This window comes from Mobula birostris, chromosome 5 (assembly GCF_030028105.1).
Source record: "Mobula birostris isolate sMobBir1 chromosome 5, sMobBir1.hap1, whole genome shotgun sequence".
NCBI lineage: Eukaryota > Metazoa > Chordata > Chondrichthyes > Myliobatiformes > Myliobatidae > Mobula > Mobula birostris.
In genome coordinates this window covers 30192438-30214085 of record NC_092374.1, presented here as the reverse complement: position 1 = coordinate 30214085, position 21648 = coordinate 30192438, and the positions used below count along the sequence as shown (strand labels likewise).

The following is a 21648-nucleotide window of genomic DNA, read 5'->3' as shown; positions in this document are numbered from 1 at the left end:
ACTAGAATACTTGTTATGGTGGTATTTGAGCTGCTACTAACATCTTGGTGTGTCCATTATAATAAATTTTTAAAATCTATTCAATATACATAATTTATTTACTTGTTTATTTATTATTATGTTTTATTATTTTTTTCTCTCTCTGCTAGATTATGTATTGCATTGAACTGCTGCTGCTAAGTTAACAAATTTCACGTCACATGCCAGTGATAATAAGCCTGATTCTGATAGTGTGTCCAGGGTTACCATGTTATAGCCAGTGTGGACTTATCACTCCCAAAGTGACAGGATCTGTGATTCTAAGATACAGTGGCATGAAAAAGTTTGGGCACCCCAGTCAGAATTTCTGTTACTGTGAATAGTTAAGTGAGTAGAAGATGAACTGATCTCCAGAAGTCATAAAGTTAAAGATGAAACATTCTTTTTAACATTTTAAGCAAGATTAGTGTATTATTTTTTGCTTTGTACAATTTTAGAGTGAAAAAAAGGAAAGGAGCACCATGCAAATGTTTGGACAACCCAAGAGATTTGAGGTCTCAGATAACTTTTACCAAGGTCTCAGACCTTAATTAGCTTGTTAGGGCTATGGCTTGTTCACAGTCATCGTTAGGAAAGGCCAGGTGATGCAAATTTCAAAGCTTTATAAATACCCTGACTCCTCAAACCTTGTCCCAACAATCAGCAGCCATGGGCTCCTCCAAGCAGCTGCCTAGCACTCTGAAAATTAAAATAAATGATGCCCACAAAGCAGGATAAGGCTATAAGAAGATAGCAAAGCGTTTTCAGGTAGCCGTTTCCTCAGTTTGTAACATACTTAAGAAATGGCAGTTAACAGGAACAGTGGAGGTCAAGTTGAGGTCTGGAAGACCAAGAAAACTTTCTGAGAGAACTGCTCGTAGGATTGCTAGAAATGCAAATCAAAATCCCCGTTTGACTGCAAAAGACCTTCAGGAAGATTTAGCAGACTCTGGAGTGGTGGTGCACTGTTCTACTGTGCAGCAACACCTGCACAAATATGACCTTCATGAAAGAGTTATCAGAAGAAAACCTTTCCTGCGTCCACACCACAAAATTCAGCGTCAGAAGTTTGCAAAGGAGCATCTAAACAAGCCTGATGCATTTTGGAAACAAGTCTTGTGGACTGATGAAGTTAAAATAGAACTTTTTGGCCGCAATGAGCAAAGGTATGTTTGGAGAAAAAAGGGTGCAGAATTTCATGAAAAGACCACCTCTCCAACTGTTAAGCATGGGGGTGGATCACTCATGCTTTGGGCTTGTGTTGCAGCCAGTGGCACAGGGAACATTTCACTGGTAGAGGGAAGAATGAATTCAATTAAATACCTGCAAATTCTGGAAGCAAACATCACACCGTCTGTAAAGAAAGCTTAAGATAAAAAGAGGATGTCTTCTACAACAGGATAATGACCTCAAAATCCATAACGGACTACCTTAAGAGGCGCAAGCTGAAGGTTTTGCCATGGCCCTCACAATCCCCGGACTTAAACATCATCGAAAAATCTGTGGATAGACCTCAAAAGAGCAATGCATGCAAGACAGCCCAAGAATCTCACAGAACTAGAAACCTTTGGCAAGGAAGAATGGGCGAAAATCCCCCAAACAAGAATTGAAAGACTCTTAGCTGGCTACAGAAGGCGTTTACAAGCGGTGATACTTACCAAAGGGGGTGTTACTAAGTACTGACCATGCAGGGTGCCCAAACTTTTGCTTAGGGCCCTTTTCCTTTTTTGTTATTTTGAAATAAAAAAGTAATCTTACTTAAAATATTAAAGAAATATGTCATCTTTAACTTTATGCCTTTTGGAAATCAGGTAATCTTTTACTCGCTTAGCTATTCACAGTAACAGAAATTTTGACCAGGGGAAACCAAACTTTTGCATGCCTCTGTATGATTGATGATGAGCATTCATTATGAACCCAAGTTGTCCTGAGTAAATCTGGCCTTCCAGCAAGTGTTACTTCAATTGATTTACTGAGGTAGTTCTGAGGGTTTAGGCCAGACTAGCTTCTACTATCCCTTGAAGTGAATTAAGGAAACGGCTTGACTTGCTTTTGATATAATATTTCACCTTTTTATAAGTTACCAGATTTGTTGATCTTGCACTCTTTGACTTTCAAGTAACTGGTTAGGTAGGCACATGCAGTTTCCACAGAACAGGTGATTGTCCAGTTTTATGAAATTCTCAGGAAGGCCCCTAGAAATTACTTAACCTTTTGTAGAAGAATAGTAATAAAGCAGGGAAATAGAATTTGGTGAACAGGGACACAAACTCCAAATATTGACCGTGTGCAAATCCAGACTCTGGAGGAAGCTTGAGACCAAAAAGAACACAGATGCTGAAATTTGGATCAACACGCAAAGTGCTGGTGGAACTCAGTGTGTCATGCAACATCTATGGAGGGAAATGAACAGTCAATTATTTAGGCCAAGCTCATTCAGCTGGACAGCCTTTCAGATGAAAGGTATTGACCTGAAAAATTGACTGTATATTATTTCTCTCCATACATGCAGCCCAACCCACTGAGTGTATGCTCCAGGACAAGCTGCTTTCCCTGTTTCATCCTGCTACGTTTGGTGCTTGGCCTGTGGAGCACTTTGCCAGGCACTCTTCATTTCACCTGATCTCTCTCAATTTACATCAGGCAATAGCTTTTAATAAACATTTGATTCAATGCAACTAGGACACAAATTCATTGTCAGCTGAAATAACAAGTAGAAGTATTGATTGTATACTTCAGAAAGGGTAAGATGAGGGTACACACCTGTCTTCATTGAGGAAAGGGTGAGTGATTTCAAGTTCCTGGGTGTCAACCTTTCATTAGAAGTTTGAGGAGATTTGGTATGTCACCAAAAACACTTGCAAATTTCTACAGATGTACCATGGAGAGCATTCTAACTGGTTGCATCACTGTCTGGTATGGAGGGGCCACTACACAGGATCAGAAAAAGCAGCAGAAAGTTGTAAACTCAGCCAGCTCCACTATGAGCTCTAGCTTCCCCAGCATCCAGGACACCTTCAAGGAGCAATACCTTAAAAATGTGGCATCCTTCATTAAGGGACCCCCAACACCCAAGAAATACCCTCTTCTCATTGCTACCATCAGGGAGGAGGTACTGGAGTCTGAAGACAGGAATAGCTTCCTCTCCTCTGCCATCAGATTTCTGGATGGACATGAACACTTCCTCACTTTTTTCTTTTTTTCTTTTCACACTATATTTACTTCAATGTACAGTTTTTATTATGTATTGCAATGTACTGTTGCCACGTTACAACAAATTTCATGACATTTGCTGATGATATTAAACCTGATTCTGAAGTGCAACATGTGAAAACTGAGTAGTCTAGTATTTGACAGTGGTTTGCTACTTTTGGCATATATTGGGCAGTGTGCTTTACAATAGTTTGCTTTTAAAGTATTTGCTTATCAGTTAATACTATAGTAAGAATGAATTTTACAACATTGCTCAGAGGAATGTTAAACTAATTATATACTTTATGTAGCAGCAGGATAGGTAACGAGGGCAACTTTTATTTTTTTTTCCAAACCATTCTGAAGTAAATGTTACTAATCTAGGATCTGGCATAGCCAGTACTTAGACACAGTCCATTTTTGCAATATCTAATCTATATAATAGACATCATAATCTTTATATGGCACATACCAGCATTCCTTTTATAGATAACGGTGGTGCGTCAAGTGCTGCTGGCTGATAAAGGTAGTGAAGTGATTCTTCAGTGAATGCCTACAGTCCTTGTGTGTTCCAGACATGTTCAGGCTGTGGTACAGTACAGAGAGACTAATAAACAGTCTGAATTTGTTTTAGCACGTCTCGAGTAAGGTGGATGGAAATGAGGGCTGGATTCAAACAACCTAAATATAATAGACTGTTGCTAATTGATGGTGATACTGCTCATAAGGCAAAGATAAGACAGGAGCACAAGGTCAGGAAGAACAAAAGGTATTGTTTTCCACTAGTTTGTCACCTTAACAGAGTCTCAGGTTCTGTAGATACAACAGAAATGCACCAGAGGAAGAACTTTGCTGCTGGAAACACACCATTTTGATGGCATTTTGGTTTACTCGTTTTAAAGTTCAAATTATCAGAGTATACACATATCAGCACTTACAACCCCGCGGTTTCTTTTCTGCAGGCATACTTAGCAAATCTATAGAGGTCCAGGTCTTGGAGTTTACTGTTTAAATGCATAATGGCAAATTCTAGATATGTGAAGTAAAAGCACAATCCTGGAAGCATTGATTGAGTCAAGCTACATCTGAGGACAGAGAAGTAGACTGGTAATTTCACGTCATTGACCTCTCTTCGGAATGGGGTAAAGCTACAAATCTAAACTTTCTTTTGAGTTAGAGAAAAAGGGACACGTGGAGGTAACCGAGGAAATGTCTGTTAGGCTGGAGACCAAATGAGATCGATGATGCAAATGGCAGTGTCAGCTGAGGAAGGGTGGTTAAAGCTTGTTAAATGCAGCTGATCTGTCAGGAGGAGATGTTAAAAGAAGGAAATAAGTGGAAAAAGGTGATGGTTACTGTATTTTTCCTCCATTGATGAGAGAAAACCCAATGATATAGATGTTGCTAAAATTTAGTCTGGTGCAGTCACTACTCAGAGACACTCATATTCACCTTCCATTCTCACCAACCTCCATGTTTAGTCCCACCTTCAACATAACGTCATGACCAGACACCCCTCCCTCTCTTATTTTTGCATTCTGAAAGTCTAAAACATTTCTTCCATGACTGTTTCATGCTTTCATCTCCACCAACATTCATTAACCTCCTTGCACTATTTTGCATGTGAGTACAAACATGCAACACCTACCTTTTTCACTTTCTTTTTCTCTTTCTCACCCAAATATTCTTCCAGGTAAATGTAAGTTTGAATACTTCAACATGGCACTTTACGTCCATTGGGATTTAAGACTGAATTCTACAATTTCAGATTGGCAGCTTTTCCCATTTTAATTCAGAAGTGAAATAGATACAGAAATTGCTGGCAATATTCAGCAGGCCAGTTAACATCTCTGGAAATAGTGGCTAGTTAATGTTTTGGATTGAAGCTCTTCCATCAGAATAGACCATTTCTGGTGAAGGACCATGCACCTGTAGCATGAACTCCAATTTTCCCTTCAATGGATGCTGCCTAATCTGAGTACAGGTTTCCCCTGCCATCCGAAGGTAGAGCATTCCTATGAAACGGTTCATAAGCCGGAATGTTGTAAGGCGAAGAAGCAATTACCATTTATTTATATGGGAAAAATTTGTGAGCGTTCGCAGACCCAAAAAATAACCTGTCAAATCATGCCAAATAGCACATAAAACCTAAAATAACAGTAACATATAGTAAAAGCAGGAATGATATGATAAATACACAGCCTATATAAAGTAGAAATACTTTTCCACAATCATTACCTGCACTGTTCTCCGTAACGAAAATCTCATGCAAGCGCTGTTGGCAAAAACACTCTCTCCAGTAACCTTTAAGCTATGAAACTGCCAAATCATACCAAATAACACATAAAAATACACAGCCTATATAAAGTAGAAATAATGTACGTACAGTGTAGTATCACTTATGGGAATCGGGAAGACAGCTTGCCGAGCACGCTGATGATGGCCCCCCACCCTCCAGGCCGCCGACCGATACTGATCCGCGAAGCATGCAGGGGTATAGTGGTAGCCTGGAGGCACACAGCACATCTTTAAGAAAAAAGCCGAAATAAATATGCTAATTAATTTGGTGCTGTCCGGCACGTAACTGTCGGCCCAGATCAGAGGCAACGCAATCGGCAATCGTCTCTGATCTGGGTCGACAATTACGTGCCGGGCAGCACCTTATCAATTAGCTTGTTTGTTTCGGCTTTTTTCTTAAAGATGTTTTGGCTGTCTCCCGGCTACCGCTGCATTCTCCGCGAGTCGGTATCTGTTGGCAGCCTGGGGGTTGGGGTGGTGGGACACTGGGGTGTCGTCTGTTTCCATTAGGGTAGACAGATCATCTTCTCCTATGACTGCCCGCCCCGATGTCGAGGTTGGTCGTCTGCTGTGGCTGATGTGGACGGCTTGGTTGACTGCTGAGCCTCGCGCATTTTTCTATCATACAGTTCTTTGTAAGCACTCAAACCACCTTGCAAATATGCCCTAAACCTACGTACCCTTTCAAAATTAAAGTCATACTTTATCATTGCAGCGAAAACCTCACGCAGTTGCTTCACGTTCAGTTCCTAGACGACTTCACTTTCGCTACTGCATTCAGTTTCAATTGTTATCCTTTCGCCTTCCAGTTGCATCAGCTCTTCATTTATCAGTTCTTGGTCATGGGATGCCAAAACCTCTTCAACATCATCTTCGTCAGCTTCCACAAGCCAAACTCACTTTGTCCTTACTTCATTCACCACGATCGAAACGCTTAATTATGTCTAGTTTTACGCTAAGTGTAACACCCTTACGAGCTCTTTTAGGCTTTTCCGATACTTTAGAACTCATCTTGTTAACGGATGCTCACAGGCACGTGTTTAAGCAATGCCGCTAGAATGCAGTTCTGAATCCGGGGGAGAGTGGCTGCTCGGGGCACGTGGCATGCTGCTTTTTATTTGGCGCTTATTTTTTTTCACGCGCTGCTTTTCCCATGCGTTGCCTTTCTTCGTAACAGTGAAAACACCTTCTGTTAGCAAAAACAGGGAACTAATGTAGGTCTTTCATAACAGTGAGGTTTTGTAAAGTAAACGTAAGAAAAGCGAGGGACACCTGTATTTACGGTAATTCTCTGTTACTGTATTAGTAATGCTGTGAATTCTGCTAGATCCTCGGTAGTTGGAGAAAAGAGTTGTACAAGAGGAACGGATAAACTATTGGTTTTTATACTCAGAAGGACCTCTCACAGAAGTTTAAAGAGCTTAACAGAGAGGGAAGGTTAACCAGAAATAATACTTTACCTATTCTCACAGTATGTGACTCTAGACCCAGTGCAACTTGACTGATTTTTTTTTTAACTGCCCTCTGAATAGCCCAGCATGCTACTGCCTTGTTACATAGTCAGTAATTGGAAATTAATAATGGTCTAGTCAGTGGCATGCATTCCTTGTGAAGAAAAGCTCCAGAGCTACAAGATGAAGAGTACAAGGTCAGAGGCAAATTTAGCTTAGATATCATGAAATACTTCTTTCTAGAATCAGGTTTAATATCACTGGCATATGTCATGAAATTTGTCGTTCTGCGGTAGGAGTACAATGCAATACATAACAAAAACTGTTAATGATAAGTATATATAGAAATAAATTAGTGCAAAAATAGAAGGAAAATGCTGAGGTAGTGTTTATTGATTCATTGTCCATTCAGAAATCTAACAATGGAGGGAAATAAGCTGTTTCTGAAAGATTGAGTGAGTGTCTTCAGGCTCCTGAATCACCACCTCGACGGTAGCAATGAGAAGAGGGCAGGTTCTGGGTGATGGGGGTCCTTTTTGATGGATTCCATCAATAGGGATGATATAATACTGAGATTCAGATCTGTTAACACTAGGATGATGTGAATTTATTTTGTGACCAAAGTACAGAACAAGGACATAAAATTACTAAAAATGATAAAAGTAAGTAATATAAAAATAAGGAATAATGAGGCAGTGCTTATGGATCATCAACAATCTGATGACTGAGGGGGAAAAATTGTTTCTGAATTGTTGAGTGTGGATCTTCTGGCTCCTTTGCTATCTATCTGATGGTAGTGGTGAGAAGAGAGTAGGTCCTGGATAGCGATAGTCCTTGAGGATGGATGCTGCCGCCTTGAGGTATCGCCTCTTGCAGATGTCCTCGATGATAGGGAGGATTGTGCCCATGATAGAGTTGACTGAGTCTACAACCCTGCAGCCTCTTCTGATTATGTACATTGGAGCCTTCGTACCAGGCTGTGATGCAACCAGTCAGAATGTTCTATTGTACATCTGTACTCTACATATTTTACACAAGTATTGTTTCGATGGATAGAGATTGGTGTATTGGAAAAATGTCAAATGCTTCAAATGGCTTTGTGCTCTTCATCATGTTCAAGAGAAGTTCAGTTTTGTTCTTGTTAGATTTAGTTACTTATTGAGAATCAGTTGTGTAGCCTAAACTCTTTTAAATAGAAAAAGATGTAAGAGGAGGTCATTCATCAAGGTAAGTTGATAAGGTTTGTTTGTTTAAGTTTTCTTTGATAATTTTTTTAAATCAAGGACAGAACAGTTGGGGGGAAATGTGTCTTGTTTGTAATAAAAGTAGTTGTTCGACATCTTCACTGTACATTCTTTAAGTACATACGTATAAAATCATTTTAATGTAAGTTCACTTGAAGATTTGGTAGCACCTGTAATGTTTTCTGTTTTTACATAGGTTGCATAGTGCTGTGCTGACTTTACAAATGGCATGGCCAATTTAGAGATTCTTAAATGTAAAACTGAATCTGAGCTCACATCCAACTGAAGTAAATGTGGAATTTCTAGGTCCTGCATTAGTAATTCAGGCCCATTTTACAGACTTGCAGTATTTGCAGGGACTGAACTAGCAGTCATACAGTGAGGCTGAGTGTCATTTCAAATCCAGAACCCACCTGGATGCTGTCAGTGCACTCTGTGCACAGTGTTCTTGTACTTGATTTCAACTGTTCATGGCACTTCTAAGATTTAATACATGAACACTTTTGACATGACATGTACTCCAGAGACAACCAGTAATGGCCTTATAGGTAAAGCTTTTGTGTGAATGATTCAAGTACTTTCAGATCCTTGTGTTGTTGCTAATGTCTTGGTACCTTTGCATGATTCTGATGCTTAAAGAGATGTAATGCAATGACGTTTTACTTTTCTGAAGGTAGTAGCAGATATGCCTCTGGAACGAGCAGCAGATCAAGAATGGAAGAACGTCTTGACTAAGTTTGTTACGGATGAACAATCAAAATGTTGCACTTCAGAGGATAAATCAGTGTAGGACTTGCACAGTGAGTGGTAGGGCACTGAGGGGACAGTAGAACAGAGGAATCTGGGAATATAGATTCATAATTCCTTGAAAGTGATGTCATATGTACATAGTATCATAAAGAGAGCTTTTGCCACATTGGCCTTCGTAAATCAAAATATTGAGTACAGGAGTTGGGATGTTATGTAGAAGTTGTTTAAGACATTGGTGAGCCTAATTTGGGCCATTGTGCATAGTTTTAATGTTTAAGAGAAATTTGAGTAAGTATCTGGATGGGAGGGGTCTTGAGAGCTATGATTCAGGAGCAAGTTGATGGGACTTGGCAGAATAACAGTCTGTGCTGACTAGATGGGCCAAAGGGCCTGTTTCTGTGCTCTAAACCTCTGTAACCCCTATGACTCTAATGCATGCAATATCTTACTCCATTCAGAGGTCAAATAATAATATAATTTTATAACTCTCTGTGATACGCAAGTACAAACAAACTGCATTGACATTGTTTTATCTCTTGCTGGAAAAGAACACACTAAAGTGGAATTTAATTCAGCACGGTGAGGTTGTTCTTGCACTTGATCTAAGAGCTCGGGGAACTTGGGTCTTGAGGATTAATGAACTGCTGGTGCTTGAATGGAGGGAACACTAACGAGTAAGGGATGTACGTTTGTAGAATTTAGTGTAGGTTATGGAGTTAAAACCTCATACACGGTTGAAGGGGCAGATGTGAATGTCAAACACTGCTGTCTAAATGACATCCTTTGAGGATGACCAATGCTGTACAGGTTAAATCAGTACAAGAGTTAGCTTTACTTTAAAAATCATTAAAGTGAATTTTCACCTGCATAAATTCTCTATTTTTGGACAAGTCTGCATTCTACAATAATATTTGCATGAGTCAATTTATTGTTCAACACGAAGGTTATGTGCAGAAAAATATGTTGTTGATTTTATGATGCTGTATTGGCAAATCCAGAGGGAAAGAACTGACAGAAAAAGAGCAAGTAAGGATTGTTGTGTAACTACAAACCAGAGGCAGGGACTGAAGTTCAATGCACAAGGGTGCATTTTTACAATGTATGGTCACTGAAAGCAGATTGATTTTGAGTTGGATGTGAGCTTGGAATGCTGATTCAGACTAACTTCTCATGTTAAGTCAAGTTGAGCTTATTGTTGGGTGCACATGTATGGTGAGGTACAGATATAGCGAAAAATATGCAGCAGTATCACCAGCACACCGATTCAGACAACAAATTGCAGAATGCATAAATTATATAAAGCAATGATGAAAAATGATATGGAACTCAAATACAAACAAGTCCATGGTGGTGTAAGAAGTGGCCCGTAGTGCTCATATTTGGATGCTTTCAAATGTGGGGAGGATGTGCCTGTGCTGGACCGGACTATATTTGCTGCTCTCTGCTGCATCATGTTCCTGTGCATTGGCATTGTCATGACAGGCCATTAGAAACAAGGCATAAGCCATAGGAGCAGAATCAGGCCATTCATCCCATTGAGTCTGCTCCACCATTCTACCATGACTGATCCCGGATCCCACTCAACCCCATACACCTGCCTTCTTGCCATATCCTTTGACACCCTGATTAATCAGGAAACTATCAACTTCCCCATTGAATATACCCATGGACTTGGCCTCTGCTGCAGTCTGTGGCAGAGCAGTCCACAGATTCACCACTCTTTGGCTAAAAAAAATTCCTCCTTACCTCTGTTCTAAAACATCACCCCTCAATTTTGAGGCTGTGCCTTCTAATTCTGGATACCCCCACCATAGGAAACATCCTCTCCATATCCACTCTGTCTAGTCCTTTCGACATTCAGTAGGTTCCAATAAGATTCCCCCCCCCGCCCCCAGCAATCTTCTAAACTCCATTGCGTACAGGCCCAAAGTTGCCAAATGCCCCTCTTATTTAACCCCTTCATTCCTGGAATCATCCTTGTGAACCTCCTCTGGACTCTATCCAATGACAACATATCCCCTCTGAGATGTGGGGCCCAAAACTGTTGACAATACTCCAAGTGTGACTTGACTATTGTCTTATAAAGCCTCAGCATTATCTCCTTGAAATAAATCCTGACATTACATTTGCGTTCTTTATCACAGACTCAACTTGTGAATTAACCTTCTGAGAGGCTTGCACAAGGATTCCTAAGTCTCTTTACACCTCTGATGTTTGAATTTTCTCCCCATTTAGATAATAGTCTACATTATTGTTCCTTTTACCAAAATGCATTATCATACATTTCCCACCACTGTATTCCATCTGCCGTTCTTTTGCCCATTCTTCCAATTTGTCGAAGTCCTGCTGCAATCGCATTGCTTCCTCTGCACTACCTACCCCTCCAACTATCTTTGTATCATCTTCAAACTTTACCACAAAGCCATCAATTCCACTATCTAACTCATTGACAAACAATGTGAAAAGCAGCAGTTCCAGTACTAACCCCTGAAGAACACCACCAGCCACTGGCAGCCAACCAGAAAAGGCCCCCTTTATTCCCATTCACTGCCTCCAGCTTGTCAGCTATTCCTCTGTGCCAGTATCTTTCCTGTAACACCATAGGATTTTATCATCTTAAGCAGTCTCATGTGAGGCACCATATCAACTGCTTTCTGAAAATCTAAGTGAATGACATCCACTGCCTCGCCTTTGTCCACCTACTTCTTACTTCTTCAAAGAATTCTAACAGATTTTTCAGGTGAGATTTCAAGACTTTGACTTATTTTATCATTAGTCTCCAACTACCCCAAAACCTCATTCTCGATAATGGACTCCAACACTTTCCCAACCACTAAGGTTAGGCTATCTAGTCTATAATTTCCTTTCTTTTGCCTTCCTCCCTTCTTAAAGAGTGGAGTGACATTTGCAATCTTCCATTCCTCTGGAACCATGCCAGAATCAAGTGATTCTTGAAAGATCATGATCAATGCATTCATTATCTCTCAGGTCTCAAGGATGTTGTCCATCTGGTCCAGGTGACTTATCCCCCTTACAGCCTTTGAGTTTGCCTTGTGAGACATGGTCTAATACTAGATTTCCGACTGATGCCAACCTTGTGCTTCTAAAAACACTGTGCACGGTTCTGGTCCCTGTACCATTGGGCCAGATCACAGCAGCAGCACAGTCCAGCACATTGCAATTATTTAGGAACTTTGCAATGATGCAACCAGGGTACTTTCAATAGTGCTTCCATACAAGCTTGTTAAGAGTATTTGGTGACATGCTGAGTCTCCTTAATCTTCTAAGAAAGAAGCAGCCCTGGCATGCCTTCTTTGTGATTGCAGCTGTGTGTGCTGGGCCAAGATATAATCCATTCCCACCCATGTGCACATTATTTCTGTGGCAATTTTTCAGCCCTTTAATATGAGGGAAGTGAGTGGGGGCTGAAGATGTGGTGCAAAGTTGTGTGTGTGTGTGTGTGTGTGTGTGTGAGAGAGAGAGAGAGAGAGAGAGAGTCCTTGTGAAGGAAGGCTGAGGTTTCCATGAATATTGCATTTCTCTGAAAGGTAGAGAATGGATCTGAACTGAGAAATGTGCTTGCTTGTTAAAACTATTTGATTGTGGATTTAAAAAAAGACTTAATTTCAAGCATATCCCTAATTGTTTTTGTTGTTGGTGTATTCACCCCCATGTCTGTTTGCTCCATTATGGAAGGATGCAGAGTTACGTAGTGTTCAGAAGAGGTTTGTCGGGATGCTACGTGTATTAAAGGGCTTGTGCTATGAGGAGTTGGATAAACTAAAGGTATTTTTTCTGTAGTGCTGGAGGCTGAGGTGGGGGTGGGGGGGGGAACCTGATAGAATTTTATAAGCAAGAAATATATGACGAAGTCTTCACTTTCTTTGAACATTAACGAGGTTCAGCTCTCACTGAACAGTGTAGCAAAGTGCATCTTCAAAGATGTACTTTTGAAAGTATCCTTACTGGTTGCATTATAGTCTAGCACTGTAATCTGAATGCATAAGAACATAAGCTGCAGAGAGCAGTGGACTTTGCCAGGTACATTATGGGTGCATCCCTCTCCACCACTGAGGGCGCTATCTCAGGAAGGCAACGTCCATCATCAAAGATCTCCACCATTGGGGCTATACTATCTTCTTACAGCTACTATCAGGCAGAAGATATGGAAGCCTTGAGTCCTACACCATTGGGTTCAAGGACAGGGACTTTCCTTCAACCATTTGGGTCTTGAAATGACCGGCACAATCCTGGAAGCAGGCCAGAGAAACAAATAAGAGACTGCAGATGCTGGAATCTGGAACTACAAACAAATTGCTGAAGGAACTCAGTGGTTTGAGCAGCATCTGTGTGAGAGGAAAGAAATTGTCAGCATCTTGAAACCCTGCAATGAAACTGAGAATGGAGAGGAGAGAGCCAGTATATTGAGGAGAGGGGAAGTGGTGCAAACAGGCCACTTGTCCATGCCAGCCATTGGGTACCCTTATGTATTAGTCCTATCTTCTAACACTTGGTCTAAAGCTCTCTATACCTCAGAATTCAAGTGCTCTCAGTGACCCAGCTTCAACCACTCTATCAGGCAGTGTGGTTCAAATACTTGCCACTCTTGAGTGATGCAGTTCCCAGTCGTATCCTCTTTAAATCTCTTTGGCATATAGTAAATCTACGTCCTCTAATTTTATTTACCTCTGACACAGAGTAGATGGCAGGAAAGTTTGCCCCATCAAGTCCCCTCCTCACAGTCTCCACCTTTAGGAAAACAGCCCTAGGTTGTTCAGTCTCCCCTTTATAACTGAACTGCTCCATCCCAAATCTGGTTGATATGTGTTTAATATACAGCAAGATTATTCTTTCATTTAATATTCAGTGTTACTTTTCCATAAGGCGACATTAAACTTCTTCATTAGAAAATAATTACCAGCGCTGACCTCTTTGCTGTTTGCAAGTATTTTCTGCTCCCATCTCTGACGTAGCTTGAAAACAACTTGCTGTAAAATCGTTACTTCCAATTAGCTTGAGTATTTCTCAGCTTGTGGCTGACTGGAATGCAGGCTCATGTGAGATGGATTGTTTTCGGGTAACGCATTGGTACTCCAAATATGAAGCATCTAAGCATGGTTGGTTAATCCTCTATACCAATTTCAAGCCTCAGGAATGTCTTTCTTGCTCACACCATGAATCTGGTTCTCTTTTCTCCATTAGACTCTTGTGCTGAATAGGATTCATTTGTAGTCTATGCAGCATTCAGGTAAACAAACAGAAAAATGCTTCAACATGATATCAAACTTCTTTATCATTTTATCTGTGTTCATTGTTAATTCTATGCATAATTCTTTTGAACTATTATTAATTCTAAAATATAGAAAGTGAATTTGTGTTGGGAAGCTGAGCAATCGGTTAATCTAGTTCTTTTGAGTCCATAATATTGGTCTGTAACAAATCAAACTTGTATGCAACTTTGTGTTTAACTTGCAGTTAAAAATGCCTTATCCTTAAGTAAAATTCTTCCATTTTATGTTTTTCTTTCACTTTTAAGTAGCCTTTTGTATTTATTCTGTGTTCTTGTCAAGCTCTTTATTTGTGACTGATCAACTAAAGATTTATAATGAATGCAAATTGGAGTGAAGCAGGCACTGCAACCAGTACAAATGTGTTCATTGTATTTTCCCTTTCGCAAGTATGAGGTTAAGGCAAAAGAAATTTATTTGGCAATCAGATGGTAAGTAATACTAGATTGAGATATAGTGATATGTGAAAATTAAAGAATGCAAACTTTACAGCCTTGTATCTGAACATAGAAAAAGCATTGTGTAAAATATGTAGTAAACATTTTTCCCCTTTTGTTTAATCTTCTTGTTATTAATTAACTGGATTTTCTGGGAAATGTTGCTACACTGGCTCTGTTCTGAAGTCGTTATACAAGATGAATCTGGTGTTTATTTAATCCTAGTTCATGCCCCCATTCCTTTGCTAAATTAGTTTAGTTTTAAAATCTCTTCAACAGCCCTTGTGAACAATGCAGGTGGTGATACTGGTTTCTTGTACTACTGAGATACTGTCCACTATTGACTTGTATGTGTTCCACCTGCTCCAATGCCCTGAGAATCAAAAGCCCTCCCTCCTCTGGCATTTCTTCAGCCATACCTGGTTTTCTTTACTTATATTGCATTCATCTGCACTTACTTTTATTGTTACTTGCACACCACACAGAGTTATCAGAAGATGATTTTCTTCAAAGGTTCACATTTAATTTCTCTTTCCAGATTCCCAAAAGCTGTCTGCAGAATCAGCTCCCATCTTTCACATAAGCCTGTTGATCTGGAGGCTTATCCTGCCGTTGGAGAATTGTGTGTGTGTGTGTGTGTTTGTGTGTGTGTTTGCGCGCGCGTGTGTTGGGAGGTTGAGAGAGAGGAAAAAGGGCTTGTTTTGTTGCTCATTGTGTTCTGCGTTGTTCTGGGAGCATTGTGGATATCCTATGTTGGCACTGGAATGTGCTGGCATTGTGTCTGCTTCCTGAGGTAGCTGTGTCAGCAGTCAATCTCCACTCTACATCCTGAGTGAAATACTTAACAGAGAGCAAGAGGAGCTTGGAGGAACACCAGACCAACCACCTGGCTTTTCCTATTCTTCTTCTCTTTCTGTTCATTGATTACATCTTTTGATATCTTATTTTTTGGATGTAGAAGAGCAGAATACTCTAAGCCTTACTTCCTGCTCATGCCATGTTCCTGTGATGCTGCAGCAAATAAGGTTTTCATTGCACCTGTGCAAACATGTACTTATGACAATAAACTCAACTTTCACTTTATTTATTTTTAGGCAGGCGAATTAGGCATCTGTTTCAGGCCACATTCAACCTCCTCTCAGCTTACAAATTTCACGTATAGCTTCAACTGCAGACTGTAAAGGAATGGAAGACAAGATAAGACATGTATATACAGTATGTAGCTTGACGTTTATACCATAGTTCTACACCTGTGGTTTCAGTGATCAAAAGAAAGGAGCAACAAACTTCACTGTTCTGACTGTATTCCTGCAGCTCCACTCCATCCAAGTTGAAAGAAGAGCGAGCTGGGGCCAGTATGATAGTCCTTTAGTTGTAGTCCCTCAAAAGTTGAGGGTGAAGGTATATGAAGCTTTGGAATTCTGATGCCCTGCAAGTTTTAGACCAGGTGACCGACAGGTTCAATATTATATTACTTAAAACAAAAGCACTAAGCCTGCATTTAAAACATCTTTTGCTTGATAAACTTTCTTTATTTTTCCCATGAAACGTTCATTTCTAAGTAAGATTAAACAAGAACTGAATTTTGTTATGAAGCTGCCTTTAGCATTGTTGCATTATTTCGGAGCTGTTGTACCTTAAGGTTGTTATAGCCAGGAGTGGTAATGGGGACAAGCTCCCACTACCCTATTAAATGCTCTCAATGGTCTGCACCTCAAATAGCCTTTGACAACCAAGTCCAGCTCCTGGGTTTCACATGTGGCTTGGCTACTAAGCCTGGTAGAACCATTTCTACTGACAGGAGAAGGAGCAAAGGTGGGTTCATCATCATCATCATCAGGTGCCATGCCCAGTTTGAGCTTTGACTGCCATGGCCCACACGCTCCTGTTTCGGGTCAAGTGGATCAATTCATTGGTATTCATTTCCAGTTCTCTGGCTCCTGTCTCCATCATCATTTGTCTTTGCTTTCCTCTTGCTTTCTTCCCCTTCAATCTTTCCCATAATTACCATGCTTTCTAACTCCTCTTTCCTAATCACATGTCCAATGAAGTTGCGTTGCCTTTTGATGATCTCATACATTATTTCTCTTTTTGTGCTTGCTCTGTTCATGACATCCTCATTAAATAATCATTTTATTCATGATATTCTTTGCATTCTCCTCGAAAACCACATCTCTGCTGCTTCAATTCGTTTCCTCATATTACTAGATATTGTCCAATACTCTGAGCCACATAACATAAATGGATAAACGTAACATTTCAGTACTCTGAGGTCTCTGAGGCGGGTTGTCATGCCTAGTTTAGTATTGGTCAGTATACTCTTCATTCTCGTAAAGGTGTCTTTTGCCATCCCTATTATTCTTTTGATGTCCATGGTGCACCTGCCATCTGATGTCACCCAGCTTCCTAAGTAGCAAAAGTTCTGTACTTGTTTTATATCTTCCTCGTTTATTTTCAGCCTACAGTTAGGATTCTCCTTCTTTTTGGATATCACCATACATTGTCTTTTTGCAATTGATAGATAGACCCATTTTTGCACTTTCTTCAACAACTGTATCAATTAAGTTTTGTAGTTCTTCCTTCGTACTTGCAATTAACACAGTATCATCTGCATATCTGAAATTATTGATGTTTTCACTGCCAACTTTGATTCCCAAGACGTCTCTTATTTTTTGTAATATTGTTTCACTATACAAATCAGGGGAGAAAACACACCCTTGTTTAACGCCTCTCTTGATTTTCGTAAACTGACTCACTTTTCCATCTATTCTTACAGCGGCAGTTTGTTCCAAGTACAGATTTCTGATTAGGCAGAGGTCTTTTGAGTCTAGATTTAGAGTTTCCTGTAATATTTCAAATAACTTATTGTGCTTCACTTTATCAAATGCTTTTGTGTAGTTGGTAAAACAAACAAACAAATCTTTTTGCACTTGAATAGCTCGTTCTGATAGTATCCTTAACATCAATATCGCGTTTCTTGTCCCTTTGTCTTTCACAAAACCACATTTTTCTTTACCTATTTCAGCTTGTATTTTACTTTTAGCTCTTGTCATCAAAATTCTTAGAAGTATCTTAGTGATATGACTCATTAAACTTATGGTCCTATGTAATTCACATTCTATTGCTCCAGGTTTCTTAGGAAGAGTGATAAATACAGATTTTTTTTCAACTCTTCTGGTATTATTCCAGTCTCATAAATGCCATTGATTAAATCAGTAAATAAGGTGGGTTACTTGAGTCTTAAAATCAGTCACTTCGGGCAGATGGGGCTCATCAGCCGTGGTTGGCAGCTCATCTGGGAGAAGGAAAAGTCTCCTAGATCTCAAACCTCTGCTGCCTTGCAGCGGTACCCTCTCATGGGGAAAATTTTGGGAGTAAACCTTGAGAGGGGGAAAATCCAGATCCAGAGTCCCTGAGGCAGTCCTACATTCAGTTCAATGCTGACTGGCAATTCCTGTGATGCTGCTGGCACTAGACTGTATTGGTCTCTGCTGTTCCTTTGGGTTCATCAGATACATGGAAAGGGGGAGCTTGTTATATGGCCAACAGCTTGCTCTCCATATCTTACTGCCCAGGCTTGCATGTCTAGATAGCTAGGATGCAGTATCCATTGTCAACTCAGATGTTTCTAGTAGGACTCCAATTTTTGAATTGCAAACCTAAAAAAAGGGGATAATGTAGGAACAAGTTGTTCTGGCTGTTATCAATGAACTGCATTTGCCAGCTTGACGTTTGAGTGGAAAATCCTTTACACCCGACCTGGTAGCTAACAGTCCAGTTGGAGATGTTTCAGTCAGATAGCATTTTGATCCTTTTGTGGAGTCTCATTAGACCAATTATCTACAGTAGTAAAAGGAAAGATGCACAGCCCTTTGACTAGATGTAAGTTTTGATTGACAGATCAATGTGCTGCTTGAAGTGGCATTGCCTTTATTTATTGATGAGCTACTTAATCCATGCCCAACAAAATTAGAATTTAAGTTTGCATTATCTAGGGAGGAAAAACTTGATCTTGTAATGTGTTGTTAGAGCTGAAAATAAATATGATTTTGATGTTTGACTGGTGCTGAATTCAGGATAAATTAAGCAACATTCTTTGATTTGACCTGATTTCAAGGCAGAGCTGCTTCTCATTCAATTAGTCAGAGTTTAATTGTTTCATTTATTTGAATTAGTTTAGTATCCTAATTATTTTGTAAAACATCTTGCAGCAGTGGATGTTTCTCAACTCAAGAGAGAAATCTGTCACAATCCTTCTCCTGTCATCCATTAGTATTGGGCAACCCTCACATTTATCGGTCTGTGGAGATGGATGAATGTCTCGACTCGAGGCCAGATACACAAGAGGCCCTGAAATTGTAGGATGAGAAATGTCATGTGTTGTTGCAGTAGGGAGGCAGAGGTCAAAGTAATTTTGTTAGGCAGCCCAGCTTGCACTACATTTGACCTGTACAGTAACTGACCTATGAATGTTTTTCTGGTGTGATCATGAAATACCATTTGGACAGCATTGCAGTCACCAGGCTCTTCCACTTTTTCTTTGGTGTATACAGCAAAAATAACTATACAACAAAAATAATTGTGAAAACAATCAAAATGCCTCAATTTCTAAAAGGCATGTGGCACCCAAATTTCGTATCACATTGGTTTCAGTTTAGTTTATTGTCATATACATCAGAGTGCAATGAAATTCCATTCTCACGTAAACTTCACAGAGTAGGTGGTAATAATAAATACAGCAAGTGAAAACGGCAGAATGGTGCAAAGTCTATAGTGCAAAAAGAAGTGCTGAAGTGACAATAATGGAGTAATTGAGAGGGGTGGAGTTCAGGTCTGAGAACAGCAGCACCACCGGGAAAGGATTGTGAAAGATTTGTTCAAATATGACTCCTATGGCATGTCCCTGTTGGACCCCACTCAGTTTAGCATCATTTCAGGTTATGCCGAACACCTACCTGGGAACAGCAACAACTCTTAAAGATGCACTCCCATGGCAGCTGGACATCAACAGAATGCTTCCATGGATGAGACAGAGGCAGCAGGTGGGGAGGAAATCCCTATATTCAGATTTTCTAATTAGCTATTATATGCCAAGTAGAAGGTGTCGTGTCCAATGGGGCAGGGGGATGACTGGATGAAGAGTTTGCTGAGGTGGCTCTAGCTGTCTCCTCCAGGTGTGATGATTGCCACTTAGGCAAGCAATGTAGAGGTAAATCTCATGTCCTCAAGGGACCTAGTAAAGTTGGCTGACCATCACTGAAAGCCATTGCAGACCAGAGATTTATTCATAGATTCTTGGTATCCTTGCAATTGGTGCTGCCAAACTGAATGACTACCATTCAGGGCTCCAGACAGTCCTTTCAGTTGAGGCAACACTTCACCTGTGAGTCTGTTGGGCTCATATACTGTGTTTGATGCTCCCTGTGTGGCCTCTTGTATATCGGTGAGACCCAACATAGATTGGAAGACTACTTTTGCTGAGCATCTACGCTCCGTCTGCCAGAACAAATGGGATATCCCATTGGCCATCCATTTTAATTCCACTTCCCATTCCCATTCCAATATGTCCATCCATGGCCTCCTTCACTGTCAGAATAAGGCCACACTTAGGTTGGAGGAACAACACCTTGTATTCCATTTGGGTAGCCTCCAATCTGATGGCATGAACATCAATTTCTCAAACTTTCAGTAATGCCTCCACCCATCCCCCTTCACCATTTCCCTTCCTCTTGTCCCTCTCTCATGTTATCTCCTTGCCCGTCCATTGCCTTCCTCTAGTGCTCCTCCCTCCTCATGTTTTTTTTATCTCTCTCACCAATCAACTTCCTAGCTCTTTGCTTCACCCGTCACCCTCTGAGTATCATCTGTCGCCTGGTGTTTCTCTCTCCCTCCCCCCACCCACTTCTCAAATCTACTCCTCAGCTTTTTTCTCCAGTCCTACCAAAGGGTTTTAGTCTGAAACGTTGACTGTACTTTTTTCCATAGACGCTGCCTGGCCTGCTGAGTTCCTCCAGCATTTTGTGTGTGTTGCTCAGATTTCCAGCGTCTGCAGATTTCCACTTGTGAATGACTATTGTGTTCCATCTTGTCTCCCTTGTTTATTTATGAGTGAACTCTGGTAATATTAAGAATTGGATGCAAAACATTGGATCTATTAGCAGATTTTTTTCATTTTACATACTTCCCACATAAAAGACGCGATCCAAGGTTGGGTCATGCTCACCATAATTTCTAAATGAAGTCATACCAGTGGGGTAAATTAGAACAGGCACTTTGGTGAACAAATCGACATCAGACACCCTGATACAGTGGTGCCAGGATAACAACCTCTCCCTCAAATGTCCAAAAAGCAAAAGACCAGATTGTGGATTACAGGAGGAACGGAGACAAGCTTACCCTGATCAACATCAATGGCCCTGCAGTTGAGTGGGTGAGTAGTTTCAAGTTCCTCGGTGTACACATCACCGCTGATCTCACCTGGACCGTACACACTGGCTTTGTGGACAAAAAAAAAAAGCACAACTGCATCTCTTCCACCTCAGGTGACTGAAGAAAGTCAGCATGAGCCCCCAATTCCTCAAGACCTCCTATGGGGCACCTTTGAGAGCATCCTGACTGGCTGTACCACTACTTGGTACAGGAACTGCACTAGCCTTGGTCACTGAGCACTGCAGAGAGTGGTACGGACAGCCAACACATCTGTGGATGTAAACTTCCCTCCATTGAGGACATTTATAGCAGCAGAAAGAAGGCCTGGAGTATCATCAGGGACACCAGTCACTTTAACGATTAACTGTTTCAGCTGCTTCCGTCCGGCAAATGCTATCGCAGCATTAAAGCCAGGACCAACAGGTTACAGGGCAACTTCTTTCTACAAGCCATTAGACTTTTAAATTCACATCTCTATACATTGTGACAATTATAATGCAAAGGTTTTTACTCCCTCATGTTGTGGGATGGATGTAAGATT

General features: G+C 40.6%; 1 protein-coding gene across 11 annotated transcripts in view; it reads left to right on the top strand.

The window, feature by feature from the left end:
* Positions 1–21648, top strand: part of LOC140197591 (sorbin and SH3 domain-containing protein 2-like) — a 369773-nt gene that overhangs the window by 127125 nt on the left and 221000 nt on the right. The window lies entirely within an intron of this gene.